This window comes from Neoarius graeffei, chromosome 27, assembly GCF_027579695.1.
Source record: "Neoarius graeffei isolate fNeoGra1 chromosome 27, fNeoGra1.pri, whole genome shotgun sequence".
NCBI classification, from domain to species: Eukaryota; Metazoa; Chordata; class Actinopteri; order Siluriformes; family Ariidae; genus Neoarius; species Neoarius graeffei.
In genome coordinates, this window is record NC_083595.1 from 23,309,576 (window position 1) to 23,321,815 (window position 12,240).

Genomic DNA, 12,240 nt, shown 5'->3' on the forward strand with positions numbered 1-12,240 from the left:
GGAAATAACACTCAAGTCACTCAAGTCATCGTGTGTCAAGTCAAGTCCCGAGTCTTAAACTTCCAAGTCCGAGTCAAGTCTCAAGTATTTTCATGTTTTGTCAAGTCAAGTCACAAGTCATGAAAACAGTGACTCGAGTCGACTCGAGTCCAAGTCCCCAAGTCTCAAGTCCCCACCTCTGCTACATGATGCGAAAAAACTAGTTAATGCTTTCGTTACTTCCAGGTTGGATTATTGTAATGCCTTACTGTTTGGATGTTCCAATAAGTGCATAAATAAGCTCCAGTTAGTTCAAAATGCAGCAGCAAGAGTCCTTACTAGAACTAGAAAATATGACCACATCACTCCTGTCTTATCCACACTGCATTGGCTCCCAATCAAATTCCGTATTGATTATAAAATACTCCTATTGACCTTTAAAGCACTGAATGGTCTCGTGCCACAGTACCTGAGTGAACTTCTAGTCCTCTATGACCCGCCACGCCTAAGGTGCAGGCTATCTGCTGGTACCTCATATAGTGAAGGCTACATCAGGGGGCAGAGCCTTTTCTTACAAAGCCCCACAGTTATGGAACAGCCTTCCAAGTAGTGTTTGGGAATCAGACACAGTCTCAGTGTTTAAATCTAGGCTGAAAACATATCTGTTTAGTCAAGCCTTTTGTTAATGGTGTTTATGAGGTAAAGGTGTAGATCTGGAGGGTCCTCAGACATCGAGTGTTTTGGTAAACTGGGATGTATGGATGCTGTCAGTCCCCACTCACTTGCTCACTTGAGTTTGTTGACGGTGTAGTGGCTGGCTGCTTTATGTCCCGGGGCTCCCTCATGCCTGTGTTACCTTCTGGCTCTCTCCTTTTAGTTATGCTGTCATAGTTAGTTGCCGGAGTCCCTGCTTGTACTCGGTGTAATATGTATACTGCTCCTACTTATTCAGGTGACATTGGGCATACCTAACAACCTGTGTTTTCTTCCCCCCCCCCCCCAAAATCTGTCCCTCTGAGTTACATGTCGGTCCTGGGATCGAGATGCTGGCCTCTTCTGCTCCTCGGACCTACCTGGTCCATCCTGGTACCCTGTGTCTGGTTGGAGTCTCATCGCATCGCTCCTGTGGAGGGCGGCCCCATGTGGACAGTTGGGGGTCGCGCCTGGAGGACGCTCTGGACTCTTGCAGTGGTGTTTTTGTGGCTGGGGACTGCAGTTGACTTGCTGACTTTGGGACTGCGGTTGTCGTGAAGGGTTTTGCGCTCGGGTTTCCGTTGGTGGGGGGTTTATAGCATCAACGAAGCTGACTTTGTTAGGACTATTAATGTTATCAGGGATGAGAATGGGACATTTAAAAAAACTCTGAAATGCCTGGCCGGTCTAGGGGGCATTTGCCCAATTCACAATCCCCCTTTCCCACATATATATATTGTTGCAAGGATGGATGGCAGTGGAGCAGACAGAGAGCCGGAAAACTTCTTCCTCCAAAAATATATTTTTTACTTTTTCTATTTTCAACTTTTCTTAAAATAGTGCAAATATTTACAGTGCGCCAACCAAAGGTTCAAATTGCCAAAAAGAAAACTATACAAACAAAATAAGAAAACACAAAAATAAAGAGGCTTCAAGTTTGCCAGACTAAATCAAAAAGACCCTGAACAAAACTATTAGTCAGCCAAACCTCAGTACCTTCAAACAAGACATTCCAACCACAACTGAGGCTCTGGAGCTACTGCAGAGCTTACATACCCGCAGCCCCTCCCACAGTTGAGCCCAAATTGCAAAATTAATCAATCAACTAAATAATGACATCCTAAATACAGAATAACAATTTAAAGAAACAAACACAAAATATGCAAACATCCAAAATAATTTTCATTAACCAAAAACCCTTCAGTGCATAGTAAAATACATGTTTCCCCAACACCAGTAAAACACCCCCGTTAAAATAGTCCGTTCTACCAAACACCCGCGAAACCCCTCCATAACAAGCCAATGGTACAGTCCCTTGATTTCTCGCAACAAACAGGAAGTATGTGGAGTTCGCGTGATGAGTTACTAAAAACTGTTTTGTGTTATAAAAATGCTAGAACGAAATAAACTTGACGTTAGAAACAACCGGTTTGTACGTGTGTTTCCCAGACCATAGACAATGCTTAACAGATGGGAGATGAAAATGCTTAGAAATGTGTGATGCGTTTTACATATGAGTGGAGCCAAACAAATGTTACTAGAATGCCGGTAGGCCTTTCCCTGCACTCGTAACAAATGCTGCTCTCGTTAGAAAGTATGGCAAACGGTGGAGTATGAAATGCTTGAAAACCAGTAATATCCATACAGAAAACAGTAATGGAAATGAAGTGCAACTCACAGCGACAGGTCAGCCAAGATGTTTGAACGTTGCCGGCAGATTGCTGCTTATGCGTTGTGTGCTTGCGTGAGAGGTGTGTGTGTGTGTGTGTGTGTGTGTGTGTGTGTGTGTGAAGGTGTGTGTGATATATATATCTCGTGAGCGATAATGGAGGTAACCGTAACGATAGATTCCTCCTGACTCTATCTTTGACAATTTAAGTAAAACGTACCTTTGTGCTTTTTTGTTTTGATGTGCTCCTGGATGTTTCTAGCTCCTCTGTATTGATCATATGTGAGCACAGAATACACAGAACCTTTCCCGGCACGTCCACTTTTTGGATATGTTCCGTCAGGCACGTCGTCACAGTTTGTGTCCCTATCTGCATGGTAACGCTACTATCGAGCCATGCCCATCGGAAACAGTTCTTTATCCTGTTCGATTTATCGATTTCCCTGGCACGATCCTCATTTTTGCGGTCCAAAACTTTCGCCATATTGGCGAAGTAACATTGAAAACTAACCAAAATAACTAGAACTTAAGAAGTGATCAAAACCGTGTACGTGTAGCTTGTTTCTCCGTGAATTCTAGAAGTGAGATGAAACTAGTGCCAAAACATTGCCGGAAATTGTCGTGAGTTGTCGTTAGCATAAATATTGAAGAAAGCAATGATGAGTTCCGTTATCACAGCTGCAACTAATTTTGCGATGAGCGTTGCCGAAAGATGCTGGCGGACGGTTGGTTGGTCCTGCCTGTTTGTGCCACCACAAGCCTCGCCTCACGCCAACCCCCCCCGAAATTTTCTCAACTGATTTACATGTTTCACAAAAATGACATTTTCAGCGGGAAAAACTCAGAATTCCGCAGATCCGTGGAAAATTCTCATCCCTGTGTTATAGTCATGTTGTCTGTTGTTGCCTGGATGGGGATGGGTTCCCTTTTGAGTCTGGTTCCTCTCGAGGTTTCTTCCTCATGTCGTCTGAGGGAGTTTTTCCTTGCCACCATCGCCACAGGCGTGCTCATTGGGGACAGATTGGGGATAAACTTAGCTCATATTTTAAGTCGTTCAAATTCTGTAAAGCTGCTTTGCGACAATGTTTATTGTTAAAAGCTCTATACAAATAAACTTGACTTGACTCATCTGCTGCATTACTGCCTTATCTACCAAATCATTCCTTTTTTATGTGCTTGGCATTTGATAATTGCTAGGTTAGTGGCCATCATCATGGCTGACATTAGCTCTAGTATTTGATTTAAATGCTGAATTGGGGAATCATCTGTTTTCTTAAAACCCCTTTGTTTTCAAACTCCTCCAAACATGTGACATACACCATCAGCATAGGCTGAATCTGTGTATATTTCTGCTGCTTTACCTTGTGCTAACTTACAGGCTTCTGTTAGAGCTTTCAATTCCGCTAACTGGGCAAAACAAGGTTGCTGACACTGTCCAGCTTTTATCATTGGAAAAGATCCATCTTGTCTTTTCTCAACTATGGCATAGCCTGCATAATTACCCATGTGATCCTTAAAGGGGAAGAAAGGGTAATATATACGGTTGCTGATGTGACAAAGTAACGTATTCTTAAGTATTCTATCAAATTGATGTACTAGAAAACAACAAAATATCTTAGTAATTGTAAATATAATAGTCGGTACGCTAAACCGCACAAGAGTCGCCATTTTTAAAAGACCGTGACGTCAGCCCTACCCACTGCACTAGGAGAGAAGCGTGTAATTATGGCGTTGGGCGCATCAACTGAAAGCGACAGCTCTGTCGAATCGTACGAAGAGATCCCGCAAGACACACTGCAAGCAGGCTATGGTACTCTCGACTCCGGTGATGACGAAAGAAGAGAAGAAAGCTCGAACTCGCTTGGTGTTTTTCAGCGGAAACGAGTGAAAAGACACGTCTGGAGGATCGTTATGCTTTCCATCGGTCCTGTTATTACACCCGAAAGCAACACACTGTGGCATTGTGTAGCCGATCACTTACAATTCATCCTACTTTCCAATTCACACGTGCTATTCCCAACCTCAATGAGCCAACACAACTGGGCACATACATACGTCATGAGGGTTACACAGAGAAAATGAACATGCATTCTGATTGGATAAAATTAATATCATGGCGGGCTGTTCAAACTGCGGAAATAGTTTGCTCGAGCTATTTTCAAAACACTATAACTTTCCAACCTTAGAACAAAAAACTTTTGTAAGTCTTGAATAAGGTTCGTCAATGTGTTTTATTGTTATATTTACTCTATATATTGCCCTTTCTTCCCCTATCAACAAAGTATGTAACATTAGGTGCCTCTAATGGAAGAGACTATAAATCTGGTCTTAATTTACAAAAAGTCAAAAAATCTGCTTCACACTCATGTGGTTTCTCTTCAAACTGAAATGGCAGTTTACCTGTGGTGCATCTCTTCAGAGTTATATCTGGATAAGTTAGTAAGCTCAGATGTTGCAAAGCCTGTGCCTACATGAGGACAAACTTACTGTTTTGAAGCATTTTAATGATTTTGTAATGTGAATAGATAATAACTGGATATCCCATGGTCAAGACAGATGCTTTTTCATATGCATAATGGACTGCTTGTTAGGACTAGGACTGTTTTGGCCTCTAGAGGCCGCTGTTATTTCCTTTTCATGTCGTGTTTATTTTGGCCTCTAGAGGCCGCCACTGTTCCTGTGTTTTGTGTTTGTGTTAATTGCCTAATTATCTTCACCTGTGTCCTTAATTAGTTTGTCTATTTATACCCCTGAGTTCAGTCCTCTTGTCACGGAGTCTTTGTGCTGTTATGTTTATCTCCAGTTTCCTTTGTACTGTGTTTTTTGATCTTCTTAGCTTTTGTATTTTTGCACTTTGCTTTTCTTTTGGATTTTACTCTTTGGTTTTTTTTTTTTTTGTTTTGCCCTGTATATAGTGTATATAGTTTAAATAAACCTTTTGATTCTTTTTCTACTTCCGCCTCACGCCTCTGCATTTGAGTCATCCCCCTGGTGGCCTAGTGGGGGTTTGCTGGATTATCACACCAACGAACCAGGTTCGAATCCCAGCAAAACCCTAACAGAAAGACTCCGTCATGACCGACTCAGCAGAGGCTGCTTCAACTGTCTACCCGGCCAACCTTCAGGGAATTATGGCAGCTTTGACACGCTTCGGAGCGACCATGGACGCTCATGGACGTACGCTCACCAGCCAACGTGAGGCCCTCGCTCGCCACGAGGAACTGCTTCAGCAAATTGGGAAAACCCTGGCACAGCTGACATCTCTGCCTGCATCTCCTGCTCCTGATCCAGTTCCTGCTCCTGATCCAGCTCCCACTCCTGCTCCAGTGCCTCCTGCAATGCTGCCTTCTTCACCTCGCGAACCCAGCCTTCCTGCACCACAGAGGTATGACGGCAAGCACAGTGAGTGCCGAGAGTTCCTTACCCAGTGTCAACTCACCTTTGAGCTTCAGCCTACCACCTACACTACGGATCGCCGCAAGATTGCCTTTGTGATCACCTTATTAGCTGGTAAGGCGCGAGCCTGGGCTACTGCTATCTGGCAAAGACAGGGACCTGAGTGCTTTGATTTCCAGCTGTTTTCTGAAGAGATGCTTCGGGTCTTCGATCAGGCAGACATTAGTACCGACGCAGCCCGAAAGCTCATGTCCATCCGGCAAGGAGGAAGCGTCGCAGATTACGCCATCTCGTTCCGAACACTCGCAGCAGTAAGTGGATGGAACGAGACTGCCCTGGTGTCAGCCTTCCACCATGGTCTGTCTGACCCCATCAAGGACGGTCTGGCCTCTATTGGATGCCCAAGTGACCTCGAAACCCTCATCTCACATGCTATTCGTCTGGACAACAGGATGAGAGAACGCCACCAAGCCTTGAGCCCCCCCAGCCTCCCTACCTCTACCTGGAGACCGTCTACCTCCTTCAGTGACTGTCCAGAACCCATGCAAGTGGGTCGTACTCGCCTCTCCGCATCTGAGAGGGAGCGCAGAAGGAGGGACAAGTGCTGCATCTACTGTGGCAAGCCTGGTCACTTCCGAGCATCATGTCCCGAACTCTTGGGAAAAGGACCGCCCCGTCCAGCCGAGGGAGGGTTGTGACGGGGCCTACCCTCTCTCCCGGACTCCCTGGCCAAGGAATCTACATCCCGGTCTCCATCTCCTGGGGTGAGTCTGTCCACTCTTGTCAAGCTTTGATAGACTCAGGGGCGGCTGGGAACTTTATGGATATTCACTTCGCCCAAAGCATCAATATTCCGACTGCACCTCTTGAAGTCCCTCTGTCTGTGTCTGCCCTCGATGGCCAAGCGTTAGGTGATGGAAGAGTCACTCAAGTTACTTCTCCAGTCTTCCTCCAGTCTCAAGGTCACAAGGAAGAAATATCCCTGCACCTGATTCCTTCACCTGAGTTCCCAGTTATTCTAGGCCTTCCTTGGCTTACTCGCCACAACCCTCGCATAGACTGGGTAACAAGCCAGGTTGTGGAATGGGGCCCTGCATGCCATGCCTCTTGTCTGCTCTCTAGCTCTCCTGTGTCTCCTGCCGAGCCCCCTGATCTCACCGAGTTATCTCAAGTTCCCACAGAGTACTGGGATCTCAAGGAGGTATTCAGCAAGAGCAGGGCCGCCGTTCTTCCTCCGCACCGGGCCTACGACTGTGCCATCGACTTGCTCCCTGGGACTACCCCTCCTCGTGGCAGACTGTTTTCACTCTCTCAGCCAGAACGCAAGGCCATGGAGGAATACCTCAAAGATGCCCTGGTCTCTGGGTTTATTCGACCCTCCACTTCACCTGCTGGAGCCGGCTTCTTCTTTGTCGGCAAGAAGGATGGGGGGCTCCGACCATGTATTGATTACAGGGGCCTGAATAAGATCACTGTGCGCAACCGATATCCCCTTCCGCTGATGTCCACAGCTTTCGACCTGCTCCAAGGCGCCACCGTCTTCACCAAGTTGGACCTACGGAACGCATACCACCTCATCCGTATCCGACAGGGAGACGAGTGGAAGACTGCCTTTAACACCCCGTCTGGGCACTACGAATACCAGGTGATGCCCTTCGGACTCACCAATGCACCAGCTGTTTTTCAGGCCCTAATCAACGACGTCTTAAGGGACATGATTAACCTATACGTTTTTGTCTACCTCGACGACATCCTTATCTTTTCCAAGACCGTGCAGGAGCACCGCCACCATGTCCGCCAGGTTCTCCAGAGGCTGCTACAGAACAATCTGTTCGCCAAGGCCCAGAAATGCGAATTTCATGTTCCCGAGGTCTCCTTTCTGGGATTTATTGTACGGACAGGCCAACTCCAAATGGACCCTGCCAAGACCCTGGCCGTCCGGGATTGGCCTACTCCCAAGTCCGTTAAGGAGGTTCAGCGGTTCTTAGGATTCGCTAACTTCTACCGCAAGTTCATCAGGGACTTCAGTTCTGTGGCAGCACCCATGTCAGACCTCACCAAAGGGACAGGTGGATCTTATGGCTGGTCTCCTCAGGCAGAAAAGGCGTTCAAAGACCTCAAGGACCGCTTCTGCACGGCACCCATTCTGGTTCTCCCGGACACCTCCCAACCATTCATCGTGGAGGTGGACGCCTCGGACAGTGGTGTCGGCGCGGTGCTCTCTCAACGTTCGGAAGGAAAGCTGCACCCCTGCGCTTACTTCTCCCACCGCCTGAGTCCTGCTGAGTCCCGGTACGATGTGGGGGATCGAGAACTGCTAGCGGTCAAACTGGCCCTTGAGGAGTGGAGGCACTGGCTGGAGGGAGCACAACATCCATTCCTGGTTTGGACTGACCACAAGAACCTGGAGTACCTCCAGCAAGCCAAGAGACTGAACCCTCGACAGGCTAGGTGGGCCCTGTTTTTCAGTCGGTTTGACTTCACCCTCTCATACCGCCCCGGCTCCAAGAACACCAAACCTGACGCACTGTCCAGACTGTTCTCTGCCACTAACAGGGAGAATGAAGTCGGGCCTATTATCCCTGTGTCCCGGATTGTGGCCCCTGTCCGCTGGGGTATTGAGGAGGCTGTCCGACGAGCCCAACGCCAGGACCCCGGTCCTGGGACGGGGCCACCAGGCCTCTTGTACGTCCCACATCAAGCCCGGGCCAAGGTTCTCCAGTGGGGTCACTCTTCCCCTCTCACCGCCCACCCGGGAGCTCGGAGGACCCTGGACTTCCTGAAAAGACGCTTCTGGTGGCCTAACATGGAGAAGGAAGTAAGGTCATTTGTCCTGTCCTGTGAGGTTTGCACCAGAACTAAGAACCCACGACAGCGTCCCCAGGGTCTCCTGCATCCTCTGACCATTCCCCGGCGTCCCTGGTCCCACGTGGCAGTCGACTTTATCACGGGTCTCCCTGAGTCACAAGGTAACACGGTCATTTTGGTCTTAGTTGACAGATTCTCCAAGGCCTGCCGCTTCATACCACTGTGCAAACTCCCCTCTGCTCTTGAAACTGCGAAACTTTTGTTTAATCATGTCTTCCGAGTCTTTGGTCTTCCACAGGACATCGTCTCAGACCGAGGGCCCCAGTTCTCCTCCCGAGTGTGGCACGGGTTCTGCAAGGTCATCGGAGCCACTGCCAGCCTCTCCTCTGGGTTTCACCCACAGTCCAATGGTCAGACGGAGAGGCTCAACCAGGACCTGGAAACCACCCTGCGAGGCCTGGCTATGGATAACCCGACATCGTGGAGCACCTGGCTGCCATGGGCGGAGTACGCCCACAACACCCTGCAGTCATCGGCCACCAAGCTGTCGCCATTCCAGTGCCAATTCGGGTTCCAGCCACCTCTGTTCCCGGACCAGGAGGAGGACGCGGGGGTGCCCTCGGTCAACCAATATGTGAGACGGTGTCGCAAGACCTGGAGCAAGGTCAGGAAGACCCTCATACAGACCTCCAGAACCAACCAGACTCAGGCCAACCGCCATAGAAGACCTGCACACGCTTTCCGCCCTGGGCAGCGTGTTTGGCTGTCCACTAAGGACCTTCCACTGCGGGTGGAGAACCGCAAGCTTGCTCCTCGCTACATTGGCCCCTTCAAGGTGGTGCGCAGGGTGAACCCTGTCTCCTACCGGCTCCAGTTGCCCCGGACTCTGAGGATCAACCCCACTTTCCATGTTTCCCTGTTACGGCCCGTACTGACGTCTACGTATGCCCCTGCCCCTAGGAACCCCCCACCCCCCCGCATCTTCCAGGGGCAGACTGTGTTCACTGTGAATCGCCTGCTTGACTCCCGCCGGGTCCGCGGCGGGTTGCAATATCTGGTGGACTGGGAGGGCTATGGTCCTGAGGAGCGCTGCTGGGTTCCTGCTCGGGATGTCCTTGATAAAGAACTATGTCGGGACTTCCATTCGGCCCATCCGGATCGCCCTGGGAACGTCAGGAGACGCTCCTAGAGGGGGGGGTCCTGTTAGGACTAGGACTGTTTTGGCCTCTAGAGGCCGCTGTTATTTCCTTTTCATGTCGTGTTTATTTTGGCCTCTAGAGGCCGCCACTGTTCCTGTGTTTTGTGTTTGTGTTAATTGCCTAATTATCTTCACCTGTGTCCTTAATTAGTTTGTCTATTTATACCCCTGAGTTCAGTCCTCTTGTCACGGAGTCTTTGTGCTGTTATGTTTATCTCCAGTTTCCTTTGTACTGTGTTTTTTGATCTTCTTAGCTTTTGTATTTTTGCACTTTGCTTTTCTTTTGGATTTTACTCTTTGTTTTTTTTTTTTTTTTTTTGTCTTTTGTTTTGCCCTGTATATAGTGTATATAGTTTAAATAAACCTTTTGATTCTTTTTCTACTTCCGCCTCACGCCTCTGCATTTGAGTCATCCCCCTGGTGGCCTAGTGGGGGTTTGCTGGATTATCACACCAACGAACCAGGTTCGAATCCCAGCAAAACCCTAACACTGCTGCCAGTCCTTGGTAGCATGGCCGCCATCCCTGGACCACACTGTCCAACTTAGTGTTGTAAGCATCTAATGTCTGTCTCAATGGTGCACTTAAAGTCTTTATACCTGCTTCAGACATAAATTGCCTAAGAGGAGCTGTTTTTAGTGCATAGTCTTCTACCAATCTGAACTAAAACCAGTCATCCCTAAAAAAAGGTCATCGTTTGTCTGACTGTCATAGGCTAAGGTACCTTACTGATGCTCTCTAAATGTGAGAGGGCAATTGCTTGAGTCCCATGTGCAGGGATCCCAGCAGTAATTGAAAAAAATAGAGGAATGTAAGAAACTATCACCGGGTGGCACGGTGGTGTAGGCTAGTGGTTAGCACTGTCGCCTCACAGCAAGAAGGTCCGGGTTCAAGCCCTGTGGCCGGCAAGGGCCTTTCTGTGCGGAGTTTGCATGTTCTCCCCGTGTCCGCGTGGGTTTCCTCCGGGTGCTCCGGTTTCCCCCACAGTCCAAAGACATGCAGGTTAGGTTAACTGGTGACTCTAAATTGACCGTAGGTGTGAATGTGAGTGTGAATGGTTGTCTGTGTCTATGTGTCAGCCCTGTGATGACCTGGCGATTTGTCCAGGGTGTACCCCGCCTTTCGCCCGTAGTCAGCTGGGATAGGCTCCAGCTTGCCTGCGACCCTGTAGAAGGATAAAGCGGCTACAGATAATGAGATGAGAAACTATTAGCAGGGGTCAAGGGGGCTGCCTGAAGCTGTTGAGATTTTAACATTTAAAGATGCTATAGAACACATTTTTTACATAGATTTAACATAGAAAAGCAACAGAATTTAACCATAATGTGTATCTATTTGATGCCATATTTTGTAATCAATGACATAAGTGGCAAAAAAAAAAATTATAAAAATTAGATGAAAATGTAGCTTTGAAGAATATACTTGCCTAAATATTCCACTGATTTTGTTATAACAATAGTATCCATAGTTCATCTCATTTGTTTATTTTTTTTCTTTCAAGTTAATGTCAAAACTAGTCTAATATAAGCCACATTCATTTTTCAAAAATCATGAATATGAGCAGAAATCAATGATTCAGTAATATTAGATATATACATATGTACAGCAAATACTGGAGATATTTGATTTAAACCTCTCTTTTTGAAAGGTTTCACTGCAAAGGAATTTAATGCTCTTTTCTGGGGTGCATTCTGTCTTTCCTCCAGTTTTCTCTGCTTTTGTTTCTCTGATCTTTCCTTCTGCTTTTCTGATGTTCCTGCAGTGCTCTGAATTAAGTTCAACGCATTAGAAACAAAAGCACGAATGGAGTTAAAACATGTTTTCTAGCAAATGGGTGCAGCCATATTGTTTTCTTGTTCTATCGCGTACAGTCTCACGGTCAGTGTTGCCAGATACTCCTGACGTTTTCCAGCCCAAAATATGTTCACAGGGTTCCTACAGATATTTTATGTTGAATTTACTACCTTTTTACTACCTTTTTACTACCTTCACAATTTTTTTTACTACCACAGCGACAATTTGGATTTGGACATTTTCTCACAATTTAACAAGGTAATCTTTGAGTGTATGTGTTAGTCCAAGTGAATGTGCTACATAAGTTAGTGACAACTCTACCCAAAGAGTTGGATTGATGAGACAAGATAGAAAGAAAATCTGAACGTACCGGTAGTATAACTCTTTCCCTTTGGACGCATAATAGAACCTCCCATTGCTAGGGCTACACATGGAGTAATGCATATTTGCATAAAAGAAAACAAACTTCCACATACAAGTTATAATTTTATTGAACTGTGAAACTGTGGCCCATAACCTCTTAACAGGTACACAGATTTGCACTAAACCTTGTGTGTCAACACTTCACATTAGGTACAAGATCTGATTACATTTTGTCGGCCAACACTTTCAAGATGGCCAACATTTTGTTTGTGGAATAATCTTTTGAACAGGTGAACAGATTTGCACAAAAAATCTTATGTGCTTAGGTACATCAACTCATT